The 22,545-nt window shown below is 32.0% G+C and overlaps 1 protein-coding gene across 7 annotated transcripts in view; it reads left to right on the top strand.

The window, feature by feature from the left end:
• The window catches only part of LOC118182039 (uncharacterized), a 670,352-nt gene that overhangs the window by 391,942 nt on the left and 255,865 nt on the right, over positions 1-22,545 (top strand). For 4 of the 7 annotated variants that reach the window (XM_085822013.1, XM_085822012.1, XM_085822011.1 and 1 more), the window contains one exon: positions 9,065-9,146. The exons of the other annotated variants lie outside the window; for them this stretch is intronic. The gene's annotated coding sequence lies outside the window, so the exon portion shown is untranslated. The remainder of the gene's footprint in view (positions 1-9,064; positions 9,147-22,545) is intronic. 7 annotated transcript variants of the gene reach the window in all.

Here is a 22,545-nt window from a genome sequence, read left to right on the forward strand (position 1 = left end):
CAATGAAGAGAATCTGCATAAACGTATGTATGCTTCTCGCATTGTGATAAAACAACGGTATCCAGAGCCATCAAATTTTGAATAACGTAAATATCCTCCCAATATGGGCATGTGAAAGCCCAAGTTTGACATTTGTTTTATTATCTATTTCATATTTTGTAAAGCATTTATGAGTTTTTGATAAAGGAACTCAACGATGTCAAAGCAAGCAAAGGCAGCACTGTAAGTGAAAAAAAAACATTTTTATATCCAGCGCGCGAGACAGTTTATCGGAAATTCTAAAGATATGCTCCATTTTAAAATTATTTTACGATATTGTCTTGAATTGAATTTTATGGTTAAGTGCGAAGAACATGATATTTAATAAATAAAGGTAACACAGAAAACGTTAAAAAAACGCCCCTTTGGGTGTAATGTAAAATCTGAAAGCTTTCAGTTTAGTTTTGTTTTGTATTTTTTTTGGGGGGATGTACTGAATCATGTCGATTGATGTTTCTTAACATGAAGTGTGAAATAGTTCACCCACAAAACGTAACCGGCAAACTAATTTTAAGATTTCAGTCAAGCATCTGATCCTAAATATACTTCTGTAAATGCAAAACTCAGAGTGTTATTTATTTTTTCTTCTCAATGCCCAAATTTAAATATTTTCCTCAGGAACATAATGGAAAATAAATTAAAAAAAAATGAGTAAACAAAGTATTTCATTGAAAAAGTAATTGAAATTAATAATACAAAAGAAATGAAAATTAGGCTTAACTTAAAATTTAACTGAATCCATCCCAAAAGGAATAAATATAGCTAATATGAATACCAACAGTATACATTAGAAATATTTTAAGACATATAAGGTATTTTCTCCTTTCTTAGGGCGTGCCTTCTTGGTACTATAACTGGATAGCACGTCCCACTAGCAAAAAGAATGTGCGGATTTTGACCCCCGATGAGGGTACTGCGGTTTTCATCAGTTTTCTGCTTCAAAATTCCTAATGACTCTACAAGTGGCTTCCGAACTAAATCGTGGGGAACGATAAGTCGTCAACACCAGGATTTGAAGATTGAGTCCCCTCATTAAAAAGGCGGAGTATATAAGGTATTTTCCTCTCCTTAGGGAGTGCCTTCGTGATGTAAATGGATTGCACGTCTTGATGGCAATTCGGAGGTTCGTTGTTTGAATCCTGGCGAGACCACTGCAAATTTTTCACGTCTCCTACATCGAAAGCCTAAGGATTCTAACTTTTATAAACAACTTATAAAACGTATACACTTAACAACTTATAAATGTATCGAACACTTACTGTTCTAAAATATATAAATATTTTAGAACAGTAAGTGTCCGATCAGTTTTATGCATAATTATCTAGCGCACATAAGAAAATATTAATTTTTCAATATTTTACATTTGGGAAACCATTTGATTGCAAGAAAATTAGAAATACGAATACGTCAAAGAAATGTATTCAAACTTCTATGTTCAATGTCAAAGAAATGTTGAAAAATGTATCGAACACTTACTGTTCTAAAATATATAAATATTTTAGAACAGTAAGTGTCCGATCAGTTTTATGCATAATTATCTAGCGCACATAAGAAAATATTAATTTTTCAATATTTTACATTTGGGAAACCATTTGATTGCAAGAAAATTAGAAATACGAATACGTCAAAGAAATGTATTCAAACTTCTATGTTCAATGTCAAAGAAATGTTGAAAAATGTATCGAACGCTTACTGTTCTAAAATATATAAATATTTTAGAACAGTAAGTGTCCGATCAGTTTTATGCATAATTATCTAGCGCACATAAGAAAATATTAATTTTTCAATATTTTATATTTGGGAAACCATTTGATTGCAAGAAAATTAGAAATACGAATACGTCAAAGAAATGTATTCAAACTTCTATGTTCAATGTCAAAGAAATGTTGAAAAATGTATCGAACACTTACTGTTCTAAAATATATAAATATTTTAGAACAGTAAGTGTCCGATCAGTTTTATGCATAATTATCTAGCGCACATAAGAAAATATTAATTTTTCAATATTTTACATTTGGGAAACCATTTGATTGCAAGAAAATTAGAAATACGAATACGTCAAAGAAATGTATTCAAACTTCTATGTTCAATGTCAAAGAAATGTTGAAAAATGTATCGAACGCTTACTGTTCTAAAATATATAAATATTTTAGAACAGTAAGTGTCCGATCAGTTTTATGCATAATTATCTAGCGCACATAAGAAAATATTAATTTTTCAATATTTTACATTTGGGAAACCATTTGATTGCAAGAAAATTAGAAATACGAATACGTCAAAGAAATGTATTCAAACTTCTATGTTCAATGTCAAAGAAATGTTGAAAAATGTATCGAACACTTACTGTTCTAAAATATATAAATATTTTAGAACAGTAAGTGTCCGATCAGTTTTATGCATAATTATCTAGCGCACATAAGAAAATATTAATTTTTCAATATTTTATATTTGGGAAACCATTTGATTGCAAGAAAATTAGAAATACGAATACGTCAAAGAAAGCCACAACTTATAGTTTAAATTTAATACATAATGAATAGATTTGTGCATTTAGTTTTGGAAATTAAAGATGTTCTGTTGCTTTTCTAGGTCATTATTTATTTACAAGATTGAAAATTAATAATAAAGTAAAAATAAAGCTTTCGCTGGAGTATAATTCATGTATATAAATAACAGAGAACTAATAAATATGAACAAACTAGGTATAGGATGTGCACATTTAGGGATTCTTTTTCATTCATAGGAAGCGAATCGAAATATGCAAATTAATGAAAAAAGGGAAGACATAAACTAACAGAAATTAAAAGGAAAAATATAAACACCCCCTCCACCATAAAAAAAAGACCGGAGAGAGTAAGTGGACAGAACTTCATTTACTCCTATGAGAAGATACGACGGTTTATCCAAAAGTATTAATACGAATCATTTTTGAGCAGTTATGTTATACTTAATATTATGCTTTATACTTAAAATTTTAATCCGCTTTAAAATGTTCTCCATCAACTCTGATACACATTTCTTAACATTTTGCCGACTGCTGCAAACATGTAAACAGTTCTGACAGGAAATACTGATCAAGATAAACGAATATATTATTTTGCTTCGCATCCTCTTAATTAAATTGCTTTTTATCCACTGAACTGCTCTTTGAAAGTTTTCTTTCTCTGTAAAAACAGAAAATGTCGCACTGAATAGGAAAAATTTGGTGAGTAGTGTGAGTGGTAGACTAGGTACCATGTTATTCTTTGCCAAGAACTGTTCGAGATACAAAGAAAGAACTGATTAAGAAATGTGGCGAATGATCTTTTATAAGACCACAATCGTAACAGTACAGGTACACCTGGGCGGAACACCAGAATTTCATCATTTGGTTATACAGGTATGGTGCCACCACCATAACTATGCAGCTCGGTTCCTATTTCAGTGAACACTTCGAAGAACAGTGAGACTGTCTCCCACACCTCTGTATTTACAACTAAACCATTTGACAATTATTTCGATTTGGCAATATTTTAAGTGTCCCATATCGAACAAACGCTGTTCACTTACAAACACCCATGTCTTCTCCAGGTTTCAAACTCGGTCCCTCGGTTCGACAGCCAGGGTCGCCAATCATTACAGTTATCAAAACGACAACCCTGTCGAATAATAGTCCATGGTAATTTTTTTTAAAATATTTTACTTATTTCTGCATTTTCATGGATGTTTAGATTGTGTAAATTGTATTCTGATGTTTCGCCATTTTTTAATTTAGGAAATAGCTCATTATATTAATGACTTAAAGTTTCCCGAAGCATAACAATGTTCATTTTTAAAGGTTTTCGGAAGAATAACAACAGTCTCAGTTGCAGTGTCCTCAATGAAAAAAAACTTTGCATTCTTATTGTTTTCTTTAGTGGTAACGCAAAATAATCTCAAAACGTTACGAATAGGATTACACACACATTAACAGTGAAGACAAATTATTGTACTGAGATTGATGCTACTTGGCAAAACGGACATTTGAAATCTTGAGCTAATAAATGTTAACGGCAAGATCCAAAACCACAAAACGCTGACTTGCAGTGCTGTCATTCCAGTTTTTTTGGGTATTTCAGCATAAAGTGCTTTCGCTCTATTCATGTCAGATGAGCAGTTTTATACTTTATATAATATTACGCAGAAATGCTTACATTTACATAAGAATACTGACTATATTTCAATACGTTAATCGTTTATGGTGAAGACTTAACTATTCTTCCTCATGCAGGGAGTTTTAAGTGAAATAATTGCATTCATATGCATAGATTTTATGAAAAATAAAATTCCATCATCACATGGTTAATAATCTTTTCGCAAATCTGTTTTACTCGACGAGTTAAGTAATGCTATGTGATAAATAGCTAGGAATTATGAAATACATGTTTATTGTTAACGGGCAAGTTAAAATGCTCAAATCTATCTTTCTCGACAGTAAAATAGTTCTGAAAGCCAGATTCCATTCTTAGAGGTATACTAAAAACAGTGCATGCTTCGTAATGAAAACGTTTAAGGAAAAATTGTTGGATACGCTTCTGTTTTCGACTTTAGAAACAGACTAAAAATTCACTTTCCTTAGCTTACTTATTTTATTCTTTCCACCTTTTTTTGTTTTGAAAAACCTTAAAATTAATTTTAAATTACCACTGAAATGAGATGCATTGACAACATTTTTAACTGTTCTTAATCTCTGCATAAAATGTATCCAATTTTAACATCACTGACAAATATAATAATGTAAAGTATAAATTATTAGGAATTGTTCAAGCACATATTTCAAAAAGGGACTCTAATGTTAATTTCAATAAATTTTCTAACTTGAATGCGATACGAGCAACCATTTTGGATCTAAATAACTTTAAAGTGAAATGCGAGTATTATCTATTCCATTTACTCTCAAGCGTTTTTGAAACAGAATACTTCATGATCTTTTCCGGAAATTACTTTCGATTTCCAAAAGTGATGAAATTACGTTTCTGGAATGCAATTCTCTAGTGCATTACCCACTGAATAAACTCACTGAATTTCAGATTAATTTGTTGACTTAAAGTTCAGTCTCAATATTCCATCTGTTATTTTTTCTCTTTTGATTAGAACAGAACTCCGTTTAAAATACAAGGCAGATGTTTTCTCAACGGCCTTAACTAGGTTTCGAATCTTGTATGCAAGATCTTAATTAAATGTAAAATTTGTTTCTTGAATTGTCACTAACTAAAAGAGTTGTTATTATTACTAAATTCATAAGTGATTTATAAATTAGTAATCTTTCAATAATTTGATAAAATTTTGCATTATACCTGCACTTAGTGTTTCTCCAAAGTAAAAGGGGAACACTTTTTTTTTAACACAACAATGAGTATTATGTACGGAAGTTTACTCAAGGAAGGTATAATTTGTTCCATTCTTTACCTTCCTTATTCTTCTCTATATATTTTTACTTCGGCTTAGTTCATTATTTATTTATTTAAAGAAAACCTTTTATACACTTTTCATATTTTAAAATTAATTGCAGTACAGAACTGTTACTATCTTTATCAAACATCATCTCTATAAGAATACCAAAAATCATCTGGAATCATTAGTGGTTGTCTAATTGAGGGTGCAGTAGCACATGTATGAGTTTTGTTGACTCAGGCCAAATATATAATTTTTAATATCAATTTATTTGCAATTATATACATTTAAAGAAAATTATCAATATAAACGGGTTGTTAGTCTCGAAACATGATTTTGCGTTGTTTCACTTTGCATTCGTGTATATTGCTATTCGGCAAAATGTAGGATATCAATGTTTCTAATTTAATCTGTCTATTATTGACAAAAAACCTAAGCTTTTTAAAAGTGAAAAATACAATTTTTAAGAATATTAATTTTTTACTTTTTTGATTTGGTTGGTTTAAATAAAAATACATTTAATTCTTGACCTATCTAATTAAAATCATTAAATATTTTTGTAAAATTACGTTATGTATTTTCAGTAACTTTCAAATATACAGAAGGTATTTAACTTTTCCATGTTAGTCTAAATATGTATATACCTAGTTATGCTCTGAAATGCTTCAATTATATGTATATATATCAATTATATGAATGTTATGTATATACCTTGTTATGCCTGGGCTATCTCTATTGCTAATCTCTATTGATAAAACGTACGTATTAAGTATTAATACAGCCCTTTTGAGTGACCATGAAAAATTATTATATTATTATCATTATTAGTTATTACACTTATCTTGTACCTACATGTTATAATTTACTATGGACGCACACATTAGACGTATCATTAAACATATCTGTTTTACACATTCTTATAATTTACATGCATATTACAGTTATAAGATTCTAGCTAAATTGGTAACTAGAACACATGAGAAGTGTGTAATGACTGTTCGCCTACTTCTACGACTGTAAGAGCAAGTCCAAAGAGGGTTTGAATTACACTTTTAGTTTACTCAATATTTACAGCTGTAGCCTTTCGGATTTACAGGAAACTTCCACTTGGGCTTAATATAGAAAATAAGAAATTAATCTAATGTTAAGAACTAGCAGAAGCTGCACAGAGATAACTAACAGAGTTGGCCTTAATTTAAAGCTCACTGGCGAATTCTAGAAGGTACGTAACAATACGGCCGAACGTTGAAAGATTGGCTTAAAGCAACAAAGTGGCCAGAAGGCAGAACATGCTCTACTAAGAACTTCTAAGCTCTCGTACGGAAGTGACCAAGACTTTCCCTTAAACACTGATTCTACCTCATTTACATAAAATGCGAACCTGAACACTCATTCTGGCCAGGTAATTCTAGGCGGGAAACAAGAGAATAAAGGAAAGCTGTTAAAAGTTTAAAATAACTGATAGAAAATTATAATAACGCCTACACGGTGACATATTACAATTGCATATTACAATGATATATTACAATTCCATATTACATTGGTGTCTTAAAATTACATATTACAATGATCTATTGCAATTACATAACATATATAGGGTAGTCATAAAAATCTTCGCCAATATGTGAACCTCTAATGGCCTGCCCGCTCAATGAATCGAAATGAAATTTCAGATATTGTAATTTGTAGGTATGCGCTTGAGACTGTGATGATTTAAAAGAATAAATCTGTCACGGTTACAGTGAAAACATTTCAAAATTTTTAACAGAAAAATCCACGATTTTACTGCGCAAGCTTGTCAACGCAGTAAAAGACCATAAATGCCGTCGGAACGATACACGTATGGCGAACACTGTCTAAAACTTTAGGAAAGAAGAGCTTTAAAAACACAAGAGAACGAAAAAAATAACATTTAGTTAAATTAACAGTTTTCAAGGTATACAACGTTTCAAGATAAAGTCATGGAGTCTCACACCAACGGATTTTTATTTCTGGGATTATCTGAAATATAAGGCGTCCACATCAAATATTATATATATAATATAAATTTTTTTGCTTTAAAAATCATTGAATTATGGTGTTCTTATCTTCCGGTTAAGGTTCTTATGCTAGTTAATCTGCATGCAATAGTTGTAGAATTATCAACAATTTAAAAGTTGTTTAAGTACGGCTAAGCCTAATTTTTTTATCATATCAGCCATATTTGTTTACATTTGAAACTTAGCAGAGCAGTGAATTAAGTCTTTCTGCACCTTCAGTGTCTTTTTTCCGATTGGGACGAAAGGGAAACTTTTAGTTTTATGCACCGAAAAATCTGTCTTCTTGCCTGCTGGCTGAATTGCTTAATTTTGCGTAGAAACTCTACTTTTATTTGTAAAAACTTTTTTTTTTAATTTTTAATTTTTTTTTCATGTTTTTATATTTTCAATTTTTAATGAAGATATTTTGAATTTTCCAGTATTTTTGCCTTGTCGCGAAGTGAGAACTGAATAATTGAATGAGTAATATATCTCTAATGAAATTCGTGGAAATAAGTTAAAATGAAATGCAGGGAAAATGCGTATAATTTAATATTCCGTACAATTAAGTCATGTTGTATACACATCAGATGTTTTTTAATATCCGTTTCGTATTTTATAAAACTTGTATTTTTGATTATTTGATTTTTTGATTTTTTTGATTTTGTATCAAAAGGATTTTTGATTCAAAAACTCAATTTCAAAGCGAGCAGTGTCAACATTATGGAATAAAACATTTTTATCTCCATTACTCGAGACTGCCCATCGGAAATTCTAAAGATATACTGTGTATAAATATTTGTAGCCCATATGCTCTTGAAACAGCTGTCTGTGCGTAGATGAAAAAAAGAAACTCCTCTTTCGTCATAAAAATCTAAGAGTTTTCAATTTTTTTAAACTTTTCTTGGCATCTTTATGAATTGAGTTCAACCAAACATAGGTATTATTTTGTTTTGTCCTTCCTTTTCGTTTCTCGACATAAATGCTTTTAGTACTCAATTCTATCCACGATTCAGGTTTTAAAATCATTTCTATCGACAACGTGCTTTACATTTTTAATTTTTCTTTTCAGAGATATAGCAAATGCCAGGTACCTATTCCGAAAAGATTGTATATTAGTTTAGCATTTATTTGTGCATATGATGATGCCTTGTTGGTTATATATGACAAAGAAGGTGCATGTTGAAAAAATTAAGTTCCTGTAAAATAGCCAATAAAGATTTTCTCCTAATCTAAGGTTATCAATATGATCCGTATGAAATTCAAGATTTTTTTTAAATATATCGCAATTTAAATTACTTTCACGAAATATGACACTTGCCGCCGTAAGATAAAATATTTCGAAGGTACATGAACTACTTTTCATCAAGCTTACGAATCTGAAATTCGTTCTTTCTTTTGTACGAACTAAAACTTATTTGCTTTAAATTATCTCAAGAAAAACCGTTCCTTTTCAGAAAGTTTTAACAATGCGAATGGTGTAAAATTACGAATGCAAAGAAATGTCTTATTCTCCCTTATTACGGACATCCTTTTTATAGTATTCTTTTTCATTTCTTTTTTAACACTTATATTCCTTTCACTTTCTTTAACAGATGCTGAGGACTGGAGACTCAGATGTCTCAAAATTCCAAAGCTTACTTCTTGTGCAACTAATTTGAATCTGGAGCATTTTGGGTGAGCTTTTCTTCGCTTTTTTACTTTTGCTATTTTATTCCCATCTCCTTTCTCTTATATCCTAATTTCCATTGGAATAAGAAAATGTTTCGCGGATGCTCTTCTCGGAAGAAAGTTTTGACGAGCTTCCTTTTTCCAGAAATGCATAGGAAACAATAAAAAAAAATAAATAAATAAAAAAAAGCAAAGAATCTGAAAATTCAAGCTCTTAAGATAAATATAAAATGCTCTTTACTTTCTTTCAACTACTGTTTAAGAACAGTAAATGAAACTTTTAAGACTTTTGTCTCTCTTTTATGAGAATAAATGGGAATTACACAATAAAATGACGATGCTTATTCAGAAAGCTGCAGTAGTGGCAAAATGCTCTTTAGGAAATAGCTAGAGCCTAAGTAAACATGAATGCGTAAAAGCATTTTTCTCGTAATTGAAATTATAAATATATGTACTATATGCTACAAATGTATAAAATAAAAACAGACATTAAAATTATGTTAATAAATAATCTCTCCGTGCTTTACTTATATTATAGTTATTATTTATTCTCCTAGTCTTGAGCTACCTACTCACATGGGGTTTATGGTTAATACTGAAAAAGAAGGGAATGTATGCCAATGGCCAAAGTCTTAGGCACTTTATATGCGACAGTTTTATTTTGCCAGTTTCGCTCCAGTTTTAATGGCGAAAACTCCGTGGGACGGAATCCAAGGATCTCCTTAGTGCCAACGTCTCGAGAAGACTTTCAGCATTTTAAATACCTCCATCCGTAAAGATCCTGTATATTTCCGAAATAGATGTATTGTTGCCAGTCGACGATGAATAATATCTTCCATTTACCTACGATATTATAAAAGGGTTTTATTGAACACAACTTCAGGTTAATAATTTAAAGCGACTTTTTAGATGGATTTCTTAACAAAATTTTTCGTTAACAACTTTTTGCGATCAATGCAATTTTATACCTTTACTATTATAACTAAAGTTTTTTCTAACACACTATTATAAGCGGATTACAAGTTTCTTCTTATATACACAATCAACTGCAACTGTAACGTTTAATCCTTATGACGAAGTTTCGTTGTGACCAAGCACACAGATTAAAATCAGATCACAATCATCTCATATATCTTTCGCACATAGATTTTTTCATTTATTCAGATGGTAATATATATTTAAATTTGTTTGTAAATTTCTGTTTATGTTTATCTCCGAAGGGAAGTGTATATAACTAATGCGAATTGAAATTAAGAAAGTTAATTCTTAAGATGATTGTGAAAAAAACTATTAAAAACTTGTAATAAACTTAGAAGAAGTTTAAAATTTGCATTTATAATAGATCAGAAAACGTATATTTTAAAATAAAGTAAAGAGGAATAATACATAGATATAAAATAATGTAGAACACCACATTGCATAAAAATTTAAGTAAATTACTTGATTTATACACACGCATATATATATATAAAGAAGAAAAACTGAATATGTATATATATATTCAATTTTCTTCTTTAGATATCGATTCTTTTTCAAAATAGAATTGCAGGGGAAACGCCGCATTTAGTTTTATGAATTGGCAAGATATTTTTAACAATAATCTGTTCTTTGAGATATTATATTATAATCTGATGTTTCTCATTCCGCTTTTGTTTTATTTCCATCTTTTTTCTTGATTTTTATTTATTTTCTTATTAAACGGAAAGTGAATGTGTAAATCTCACTTATTTATTCTGTAAATTATTTTCTTTCTTCAGGTTTACTATTTTCGAATAAATTTTAACTTGCTATTTTCAAAATTTTGAAATAGGAATCGAATGAATTATTAAATTTATTTCAAATGAATAACGAAGTAATAAAAATGCTAAATCTTTTCTATTGTTGCATACCAGGAAGTAAAACTGCCGAAATTTTGTTTCTGCAAAGATTTCTTTCTTGAAAGTACCGAGATAAATCCGAACTGATAAATATAAATATAACTGCGGTTGTGATGTAATGTGTTGCTCTGAGTCGTCATATACATTAATAATACTAACAAGGGTGAAATGCTACTCACAAGTGCTACAGTCTAATTGAAAAATCAACATTTTTTGGATATCAATGAAGTTTGTATGATTTCGATACATTTAATTTCATTCGGAGGGAGACAGTTTAAAAGCTATTAGCTTTCTCGGAGTCGGGAATTAAGAGAAATTAAGATAGTGGCCGCTTATTTGTTAATTCTTCCTTGAATTCTTTCTACGTATAATTTTCGAAGTGTATTTTAATAACTAACCTCATTACTATAATTAACACTATAATGCATTTAAATAACTTTTTGAAGTCAATCAAATTAGCACCATGCTTTCTGTGTTCTGGTCTGGCAAATCGATAGGTGAATAAATTGAAATACCACCAAATTTTTCTGAACATAACTCAGAGACAATAATTGAGAGAGGAAACGTTTATTTATATAAAAAATTATTTTGGTTTTGTTTCTGTGCTTAAATCATGCAGAGAATAACTCTTGTAATTAAATTTTTAATCATATTTCTCTAACTAACACCGTAATGCATTTAAAAAATGTTGGCCATGCAAAATGCATCGCCATGAAAGAAGCATCCAAACAGCAGGAAACTTGAATGAAGTGAATATCTCGATGGAATATGCAAATGATTACTCGCACATAGTGGACTATTTCAGCGCTCCTTACAGTACGTATATAAAGGAAGGAAAGTCTGCCGTTTTGAATAACGTGAATTGTTCTCGCGTGAGAGTTTTTTGTGTGTAGCTTCAGTATACCTCGTAGAAAAACACGAGAACATTTCTGAATTTGACCAAGGCAGAATCGTTGAATACAGAGATTGCGAATTATCCTGCGAGATCAGTCATCATGTCGAACATAGCCAAACAACAGCCATGCGAATATGGAATCGGAGGAGGGAACGACTAACGGTGAAAAACAATTTCACACAACAGCTGGTGTCTGAACGAACAATCTGACGTCGTATATAACACCGTGAACTGTTTACTAAGCATCCATTGTTGTACTTATCTTCAATTTTAAACCGCAGGTGCTTGCGTTTGCAGTGATGCACTGAACAGTGGAAATGGACATCCGAATGACATGACATTGTGTTTTCGGACGAATCGCGCTTCTGCATGCAGTACTAGGACTGACGGATTAGAGCTTAGAGAAACCGTGGAGAGAGGCTACTCGAGTGTTGTGTTAGGCATCGTCATACTGGTCCTGCAGCCGGTGTTATGGTGTGGGCTGGTACTGGATTACACTCTCGCAGCCCTCTTACGCAGTATCGGTACCCGTACCATCCAATGCTATATCTCTGAGGTTTTGCAGTCTGTTTTCCTTCCTTATCTCCAGGGCTTGCGTGCGGTCACATTTCAACAGGGCAATGCGCGAATACATGTTGCATACAAGCTCTCTTTTTGGTTCACCAAATTGCATCGTTACACTATCTTGCCTGTTTTCCTAATCTATTGTCCATCGAACATGTCTGATCAATGACTGGAAAATGCCCAATCTGGCATGGCGATTCACTAGACTCTAGATGAACTTTAGCTACATGTGGAGGTAGCATGGCCTGCCATTCCTCAACAGCACACCTAAAGCCTCTTTCACTCTTTCATTTAACACTACAGGATTGTAGCAGCGGTTATTGATAGACGTGGAGGCAGCACTCATACTGGTTTCTCGTCTTCCTCACATCAAAAATACAGTTCAAATCAATTGAAGTTCATAGTACGTGTAATCTCTAAAAAATTTCTCTTTGATATCTCCTGTCCTTGTTCATGTTGTATTTTGGATGATCAAGAGATTATGATCGCTTTTTCTCGATTAGCAACTGTGCAGGTGAATAAGCAGACAAAACTATAAGTTCTTTCCCGCATTATCTGCATTATACTGTTTCAATGCAGCGTTTCTTTAATTTTAAAGAATTAATTATTTTCATTTTTATGATATGAATCATGGCTAATTAAAAACTTAAAAGTGAATTAATATATACACATATATATATATCGCTGTGCACAACGATGGAATTGGGTTTCCAGAAAAATATCAAATCGATATATTAGAGATTTTGGGAAGCCGAAAACATTAATGATAACAGCTTTCGGAAATCTTAGGCATATTATGTAAAATAAATATTCGTTTCTTTGATTATTAAGATTTGCATGCATAATAAATATTTAATCTTCTGATATATATAATTTTTCAGAATTAACTAAAAATGTAATTTACTGAACTTGTAGAGTACCTCACTTTGGAATTCTAAGTTAATGTTGAAAGTGAGGAATCTAAGAACTGATAAGCGAATAATCGCTAGAATTCGGTGATAAGAAACAGCAAGATAGAAGGGTAACTAACCCTTTATTATTCTAATAAGATTTAACAAACTCCGCCTGGGAGTGTACAAGCAAAGCCCGCACTTGGACTTGAACTAAAAAGACTAAGAATTAAACTAAAACGAAGATTAACTAAAAGAAGTATAGCCGAAGCTATCAAGGTTCAATTTGATTTGGCCCCTTAACTTATTTTACTACGAACCTTAGCAAGGGCCTGAGTACGGCCGTGCGTAATAACAGCTTTGAGAGAGAGCGCGGCCAAAAAGGCAGACGCGCGTAAATCAGAAACTCTGATTCTCTCTGACTCAGTAAGTAACGTCGTGGTTTAAATACCGCTCCTTCTGATTAAATATTCAGCAAGATTCCCAAAGTACGTTCTGGCCGGAAGTAGTAAGTTGAATTTAAGAATTTGACAAGAAAGGAACTTAAAATTTAACTGTTAATAAAATTAACATAATCCTTACAAAGTGCAGCAAACGTTTTCAAACAAAACCCTAATGCATTTAGTATAATATTCTGAAATAAGATTTTTCGTGTAAAGATAGGGAAAATATTAATTAACATTTCGTATAACTCAACTCACGAATGAAAGACAAATAATTAATTTTGAATTATTAACTAAGAGGCGTAAACTTTAAAACTGAAGCAATCGATTGAAAAAAATCTTTTATAAAGAGCAGAAATCTGAAATTTTGTCTTCTTTTAATATTAAAAATGAAACTCTGTAAAATCTAGAGCAAAAACTAAATGAACATAGGTCCACAGTTTTCAGAATTCAGGACAATAAATTCAAGAAGATATGTAAATGAGCATATTATTAATTAATAACTTTGCTTAAGACTGTAAGATTCTCACTAGTGTATTTCTTAGTTACTATAGAAAGTGACGAATCTTAAGAACTAGTTAGCGAATAATCGCTTAAGTTCGTGTGGCAAGAAACAACAAGAAGGAAGGGTAACTATTTATTATTCCAATAAGATTTAACAAAACTCCGTCTTGGAGTGTACAATCAAAGCCGACACTTGGGCTTGAACTTAAGAGACTAAAATTTAAACTAAAACTAAGATTAACTGAAGAGATATAGCTGAAGCTATCAAGATTCTAATCGAGTTGGCCCCTTAATTCTATTTGACTACCAAGCTTATCAAGGGCCTGAGTACGGCCGAGCGTAATAACAGCTTTGAGAGAGAGAGAGAGAGAGAGTAGCCAAAAGGCAGACGCGCGCAAATTAGAAACTCTGATTCTCTCTAACTCTGCAAGTAGACTTTGCGGTTTAAATATCGCTCCTCCTCATTAAGTATTCAGAGAGATTCCAAAACTACGTTCTGGCCGGAAGTAGTAAGTTGAAGTTAAGAATTTGACAGGAAAGGAACTTGAACTGTTATTAAAATTAACATAATCCTTACAAGACAACCAAGTACTTCACCTATTCCAATGATATGGGCTTTCCTGAATTAAAATAATTTGCTCTTACGAAACAAAATTAATATATTTCTATTGAAACTTCTAACATATAATAAATCACTCTATATTCCCGACTTATCAAGTAAATACCAAAGACTATGTCTACAGCTAACTCAAAATTACGCTTAATTCAGAACACTTAAAAGAACACATGAAAGAGCAATAACAGATATTAAGACAGAGATATAATTAACATTTTAACTGCTTTCAACTAGTTTAATATAGAGAATATATTCGTTTGACTACATTATTAAAAAAGTGTTCAAAGATACGAAGAGGTAACAGGCATCTTTCAATCTGTTGAGCCTACGCGGGCATTCTTTCAATCCATTTCTTCGCGTCCCTGTCTATATTTGTTTTTCACTTCATAGTTTGTTTTTATGTACATTATTCTTGTATACATGTCGACAAAGAAAATTTCATATTATGAAAGAATGGAAATAGATCAAAATTTGTATGTAGATAGGTCATAAAGCATTTTTCAAATGATTTAATTTTCAAATACATACAAGAATAAGGTACTTGGTTAACTAGAGCATCCTTATGATATTTTGGAATCATTTCGCGCGATAATTTTTTGAACACGTTACTGCACAGAACCAGTAAGTGTCCAAATCATGTGTTGTGCTATCATAAAACACGCGTTGTTAATGTCATCCCATAGTTAGTCTTCTTTTTGCGAAGGAGAAGATGTATTCAACCGATGACCAGCCATGTTCTACAGATGCTCGATTGACTAATCGATTGGGTAATTGATCTAATTAAGGGAGCACCTGAACGCATTGCAACGCATTCAAGACGAGCCAGACGGAATGTGGCCGACCGTTATTGAGCTGAAAACCGTTATTGAGCTCGTGGATCATCATTTTCGAGGGAAAAGCAAGTTTCGTCGCTGAAGACAGCTCTGTTCTATTCGGCTGTATAGACGAAATTCAGTTCTGACATAATTTCAGACCTCAATGATTATGGCTTGTTGTTAAGGAAAGCTTTTGTAAAGTACGGGTGGCCAATAAACCTGCATCAACAATTATTTCAAAATTGTCCATATCGATATCGTAAAATTTAGTGGGTGTACTCCCACTAAATTTTGCATGGCAATACTTTTGCTTCCTCATGGTGTGGTATTTTCTCGATTAGACAGTGTATTTCGATAAGAGTCAACGTCAAGCAGAAAATTCATGGTTGCGTACTTGATGTCTTTTAAATATTGTCCAATTTCTTTTCAATGATGACTTAATAAGTTCATATGTTTCTTTTCACGTACAGTGAAATTATATTTTTGTGCATAAAGTTATTTCCAAATACTTCCAACTATTTGTTATTAGTAATCTTATTTCACGTTTTTGCCTTTTGTATTTCCCATGTACAGTTTTGTTTTAAGTAAATGTAATAATAATATTTTCATAGTTTTATAATAAACAACCATAACGTTTTTAGACAAGGTCGGATTAATTAGCAACCATATTAATCGAGACTTGATTCTAGAATCTCTAGAACAAATATCAAATTTCGTTTAAATTTTTTATTAAACTTTTCTTTTAATGTTTTAACATTATTAAAATTAAAGAAATTTAGAGCTTGTAATGATCTTTAATTGAGTTTGCCATTCAATAGTCACTGCAGACACCTCTGACAATAAACGTTTGAAACATAATGGGCGAAATGACAGGATAAGCTTGTAACGTCTTTTATTCTTAGAAAGCATAGACTACAAATTTCAAAAAGACTATTGAAGAATTATGTTCTAGTCCTGTAAAGCAAAAGTCAGAAAAAGGGTGTATAAGAGCATTTTATCTGAACACAAAAAGTAACAATGATCCAACTTATGCTTACACAAGCCAACACTTCTGGATAAACTTAAAACAGACAATGTTGAACTAAAATGTAATAAATTAATCTAATGGCTGACAGGATAAAGTAACGCGCAAAAAAGGCTCGGCTGTAGAAAACCAGCGAGACAAGCCCAATGGCTGAAAGCACTTAACACCACAGAATCAAATCGCTAATAAGCCACAATACAATGTGGCCTGGAGTAGACAGAACAAGCTCTAACATTAACTTGCGAAACCTTCGCTTAAATAGTACTTCTTTCTCCCTTAATCTGAATAAACGTTCTCTATATCATTTACATTCTAGCATGAAAAGTGTAGATGAAAAGGGAGTGACAGAAGAGTATTTAAAATTAACTACCAGTTAAAAAATAAATAGATAAATCCTCACAGGCTTAAACAACTAGACTTAGTGTAATGTATGATATTCCATATAACATTTAAAAAATGTTTATCATACTGTTACAAAAGCGCAGCATGAATATTTTTACTAATAATTTTGAAATTTCTAAAATTTGCAACAGATGGTGTTCATGGTTATTTCCAGCTATATTTCTTATTCACTTGTTCTGTACTTTTCTCAAGAATTTATATCCTTTCTCCTCTCAAATTGTTTCCGTTAAATACAATGCTAGAACCTAACAAATTATTTCGTTCATCTATCAATTTTTATTAGCTGCTGCATATTTTTATATTTTCTTTTTATTTCCAAATGCTTCAGAAATTATGCAGCATTTAAAACCCCTTTTGTCCTAAATGAGAATAATAGTATCCGTACTTACTGGAAAAGTGTATTCGATTCCTTAATAGTTTTTCTATTAGCATACGATATTTCAATTTAAATACAGTGATGGAAATCAGCTTTAATAGTAAGCCTATATGATTAGAAATAAACAATATTGCAATCTTTTTATGCTAATGTTAATATACGTTTCCAAAAAATGACATACACACAAATGAATGTGTAAAAACACATATAAAAATTTGAATCAAATTTCTCGAATTACTGATAAACATCATCATAACAAATGTCTTTTTATAAACAGAAAATTTTAATGATTCTTGAATAAGAAGCTTTGAGAAATTTTTGGCGATGTATTTTGAATTATCTTTTCCTATAGCAGGAAGCGCTTTTAAGCCGTAAAACGTTTCAGAATTCTCAAAATAATTTATATTTTATTTTACGAACCTGTTACTTTTCTTTTAACTCAAAAGTTAATCTCAAAAACTTTTCAAATAACGCTTTCAGCCCAGAGAATGCGTATTTCAAGTTAAAGAAAACTATTTTTCTAATCAAGTGAAAAGTTTAGGTGATTTATTGATTAGACTACGAAATCACGACCTTGGATACGCACCTTTATCAATAAAAGAATAACAAACCAAAGAAAGAAAAAAATTCTCAAACGGGCAAAACAGTGGCTTTGTGCGTAGAAGAATAGAAAATTTCTTTTTGTGAAAGCCAGTAGCTGATATTTTTTCCTATGCGTGGTTGAAAATAAGATTGAATAGTTTCCATCCTCATACGAGCACAGCTAAAATATCGATTACTAAAAGAAGGAAAAAATGGTGATTTTAGAATCGATATTGTTCACTGAAAAGAAATGGTGGAGAGGGGAGTTAACTTCAAAGAATAATTTTAAAATAGTATTTTCTTCTTCTCTTTTAAGGGTGTAAATCAATTATATTTCCATTTTAAAATTTCTTTTTTTTTCCCTTAGCTCTTTTAAGAACAAAGGGGAACCAAATTGAATTTATGGTTTTCAGAATGAGAAGTATTTTTAGGATAACATTTAAAGGCTTTTCCTTCAGTCTGGGGAATGCGAAACCCAAACACCAGTCCGTAAAATGGTAATTTTTCCTATAATACTTTTTAAAAAATCAATTATGAGATTACTTTATTTGAATGCATCCAATAACTGAACTAGTTGGTTTTTTAAGTGTAGAAAGTATTAGAAAGGCTCTTGGAAAGGAGCTTAAGTTTTTCGTTCGTATGCTAAATCTGTCAAAATGCTTTTATTTTAAATTCAAGAGTTGTTTATTATATTTAAATGTATCACATATTCACTACCCAAATTTAATTTAAAGTGTGAGTGTTTGTTTATTATCTGGACATAAAGAGTTGACGCTATCGCATTTAAAGATATCGTCTTAGATTCAGTCACCAATTTAGAGACCTTTATGGATATAAAAATTGTGAAACGCATCTCTAAATGTTAAGTAGTATTGAACTTAGAATTGAATAATTTTGTGTGCCAAGTGTGTGCAGCGTTAGAGAAAAATCAGAGAGAATAATGGAAAGGGACCGATATTTAATTGTCAGAATGGACGAAAGTATATTTACTATACGTAACTATTAATTTTGGAGCTTCCTTCCTCAGTATTTGATATTTTTGATATTCGGTTATCTGGATGAGTGACTTTATTCGGTATCTGGTCGAGTGAGTCTAGTTTCTTCCTTAACAGGAATGTTTGCCAGCTTCCATTGAATAATAACAATGCAGTTGATTCGACACACTTTAAAAGAAGCGATATTAGTTAAAATTAGCTGCTAAATTCATGCTTAATCTGTGTAGAGAAATCCGAATTTTTTTTAAAAGCTTGGAAACAAAATATAGCAGCCATCTGAAATTTTGGAAAGTCGCAAAATTGACCTATTTCGCCAAATACAGTTGTATTTTACGTATCTATTTACTTAGGTATTTACACCGATTTGTAGCTACATTTTTAGCTATTCGATATGCAGAATTGTCTTCAGTTTTCATGCGTTTTTTATATATCGGGACAGTTTATAATAGTTTAATTGGTGTAATGAATAAATTCATTGCTTTATCGAAATTACTTCTTCAATGTTACACAAATTTGCGATGTGCATTTTGAAATAAAATCATTAAATTGTAACCCACCAATGGCATAATGGATAAAAAGGCTGAAAACTGGTATTTCGACTTAAGTTTCTCAAAGAATCTCATCATTGTAAAGTCATTAGGTTATATGGATGCAGAACGTGAAAAATGTGCAGTGCCCTCGCTGGGATTCGAGCACCGGACCACCCGAATACGCACCGAGCGTGCTTCCGATCTCACTAGGAAGGCATGGGGAAAGGAGAAGAAAATGAAAATACCTTATAAAGTTTTGTCTTCTTGGGTAGCATAAACTAGACTAACTCTTTTAAATCTAATGGCAAATTATCGCTATGCATTGTAAGTACCACAGAGACAGGAAAAGCATGCAAAAGACTTTTATTAACTCAATAAAGATAAGCAGACGGCACCAACTCGTGCTTGCAGAAGCCAAAAATTATGGCTTAGCTCAAAGATAATGGATTAACTAAAACTAAGAAGGTAAATTAGCATAACGGCTTCTCAACTGGAATAGCCGGCAAGTAGGCTCTACCCTAAGGTCGGTGGAACAAACCTAATGACGAGAAAAACTAAACGCCGCAGAATACTATACACAAGAGAATCAAATTAGCAACTTTGCCTTAAAGAAGGCCGAACACGCTCTGATTCTACCCTCTAAAACTTTCCTTTATATAGTATGTTCTTTCTACCTCATTTTCAATATCGCGTGAGCTAGAAATTTATATTCTGAAAGGAAAATGTAAATGAAGGCGATAGGACAGTGAATTGGCATAATGCAACTGGTTAGAGACTTAAACGTGAAACCTATAGCCTCATATACTCCTCCATTTAAAGAATGACTGAAGATTAGGGAACCCAGTCCTTAAATCCAGGTTTTGCCGAATTATCGTCCAGCGTCGTTTTAGTTTGGGCGCCACTGTAAAATACTTTTAGAATTTTTCAAAGCAAGGCAATTGAAGAAATCCACAATGACCTCTTCAGGATTCGAACTCCGGACCTCCTGATTATGCGTTGTCCCTGTTCGGGTACCACTTGTAAAGTCATTAGTCATTAGGTCATATCGATGTAGAAAAGTGTAAAATATGCAATTTCCGCACCAGAATTCGAACTTCGGACGTCTAGAATACGCGTTGAGTGTGCTCAAAATTACACCACGAAAGCATGTGGGAAGGAACGAGAAAATACCTTATACCGCAACGAGCACTGGTATCATTACCCCGCAGTCTTAAGGATCTTTCATCTCCCCCTCTTCTTTTCTACTGCTTTTAATTTTCTTTTTTCTCAGAGGTTCTTATGGAAAGCGATCACAGTTCTAGTCTCCAGCTGCTAGCACCGACTAAAAGTGCCATGCGAGAAGACCCCTGTCTTTGGAAACGAGGGCTTTGATAGTTAAGGATACAGTATTATCTTCAACACCCCGCTTTGGCCTCTGTTTCAGCTCAACACACCGCTTTGGCACTTAACTTCCTTCATTCACCTCTCGATCGCCAAAACATTATTTTTTTAGTATCATTGGCTTTAAATTAAACGATCGGAAGATCCTGGCGCTTCGAAACCTGTTGATAGCACGTCTGAGAACACACATATCTTATTTGCTTTGGCGCAGGTGTTCTTATTGGGATTCATGGCTGTGGAGCCGCCGGATACAATTTTTTTATTTTTTCAGTATGGTTGAATCGCTTAAATAATCAACCTCTGAAAATATGGCCTCTTAAAAACGCACATTATCTTAATCAGCGGGAGTATGAAGCGGAGGGCTTCCCAAATGAGCCTTTTGAGCTTCTTTGTCAGATACATTGCATGTTTACTATTTTTAAATATTAATTATTAGTATAAAATCAATTGCAGTATCATCAAACTATAATTATTTTAATTTGACTATGGCGTCATTGTAGGAATATATTAAAATGAAGTTTACAAAAACTTCTCATGTGAAATTAATTTAATTTTTATCCAATCGTAGCCAAATTATGATTTTATTCATTTAATTCACATTAGAGTCTATTTACAGTATTAATAAATTATTTTGTGGAGAAAGTATTTACCGTAAATAACACTTTTGTAGGGTCTTGAGTTTTTTCGATGTCAAAAAACTGAAGAAATCAGCAATGACCTCTCCAGGATTCGAACACCGTACCTCCCGAATACACGTAGACTGTGCTTCCAGTTACACTATTAAGGCATGCGGACAGGAGGGAGAAAATACTTTTTACTTTTGAGAACATTAAATTAGTTTATGAAAAACCTCACAGCAGTCTAACCTGAGAATATCTACTAGGCTTGAATGACCCATGTGCACGTAACTGCCCAATGTACAATTAACAGTAGACTGCTCAAACCAATGATTAGTTCCTCCAATTCGCTGCATATTTGGTGACTTGTTGGCAAACCCCGCGTATTTAATTATTAATATTTTTATGTGATGAACTGCGGTTGAAATGAGTAGTTAATTCTAAGGGAAAATGTAGGTTGCTATTCATTTTCTGAATTTATATGAAATTTTTCACTAATATTTAAATGTGACATATATGAATTTGGTGACAATTAAAATTCAAACTGTTATTTAAAACTTGAAATGGGAGTGCTAATAATGTATTTCTTTCAGTTTGGGTTAAGTTTTTTCCCCAGACCATTTGCTTATCTAAAGGTAAAACATATAAATTTAGTACATTTGGTAGTGAGTTATTTTCTCCTAACTTGTAACAGTTTACGTAATTTATTGCTTCTAAAACAGTGAACCAGAAGACAATTTCCGATTTTTAGTTTTTTAAAGGCCTCAAGTAGATTTTAAATTGCCATTGTTTAAAACTCTCACGATATTTTATAGCAGACATTATAAAAATTACATCATGTGTTAATTGTCTTCTAAGAAGTATAGTATTCTTCCAGTCAGCCCAGAAAATCGGA

Source organism: Stegodyphus dumicola, chromosome 8 (genome assembly GCF_044657685.1).
Source record: "Stegodyphus dumicola isolate Sdum_Otavi_A_Nest chromosome 8, ASM4465768v1".
NCBI classification, from domain to species: domain Eukaryota; kingdom Metazoa; phylum Arthropoda; class Arachnida; order Araneae; family Eresidae; genus Stegodyphus; species Stegodyphus dumicola.